The 832-nt window shown below is 61.9% G+C and overlaps 1 protein-coding gene across 5 annotated transcripts in view; it reads left to right on the forward strand.

Annotated features, from left to right (window-relative positions):
* Positions 1-832, forward strand: part of Ncam1 (neural cell adhesion molecule 1) — a 315792-nt gene that overhangs the window by 786 nt on the left and 314174 nt on the right. The gene's annotated exons all lie outside the window — the stretch shown is intronic.

The raw sequence follows: 832 nt of genomic DNA on the forward strand, positions 1-832 counted from the left end.
TAACTGGGAACAATAAGGCCCGGGCAGCCGCCCCCATCCTTATTTTCCCGGGTGTCATAAACTGAGGTTCGCTGAGCTTCGCTAACGCACTCCCCGCCCCCGTCGCCGCCCCAGGCTGAATAACGGTTTGCAAAATGAAGCGAAATGGGCAGAGTCGCAGGGCTGTGTGGCCGTTGTGGCACCCCCGTCCATATGACGTTAGTTTTTCTTTTGCCAAATTGCTGGTTAGTTGCAAAGCCTGCCCTCGGCTGGGACCAAGGAGGGATGGGAGGGTCGAGCGCCGCGTTTTGACAGGAGGAAGTGCGGAGGGGCGGAGGGCGAGGAGGGCGTGATCGGGGCTGCCTGGTGTGTGTGTGCGCGCGTGTGCCCTTACACGCACCGCGAGCTCCGTATTGCACGGTGCCAGAAAAGAATGGCAGGTAGCCGCCCCGAAACACCTCGCCCAGGTTTCCTTTATCTGGGCGAGGTTCCAGATCCTGGCAAAGTGCGAACAATAGGGAGCTAGGGAGACTGTAGGGATGCTGCCGCCGGTGGCGGGGGCTGTGCCGCCGCCCAGAGGACCTCGGCAGGCAGACACGGGAGGGCGCTTTTCATTTTGGCTATTTCCACTCGGCTTCCCTAGAAAATTCTTCTGTGCCTGCCCCCCTCCCTTCCAGCTGCTCCCCACCCCACCCAAGGATTTGCGCTCCGGTGCTGAGGGACTGGCAGGGAGGAAGAAAGAAGCAGGGGCAGCAGAAAGCTGGGTGGGTTGGGCTGACTTCGGGGCGGGGGGCGTGTGCTGGAAAGCGACGAGAAGAGCGCTGTGCTGCGATCGCCTCCGTACCTGCCGCGG

This window comes from Fukomys damarensis, unplaced genomic scaffold, assembly GCF_012274545.1.
Source record: "Fukomys damarensis isolate Sample0158 unplaced genomic scaffold, DMR_v1.0_HiC HiC_scaffold_16, whole genome shotgun sequence".
NCBI lineage: Eukaryota > Metazoa > Chordata > Mammalia > Rodentia > Bathyergidae > Fukomys > Fukomys damarensis.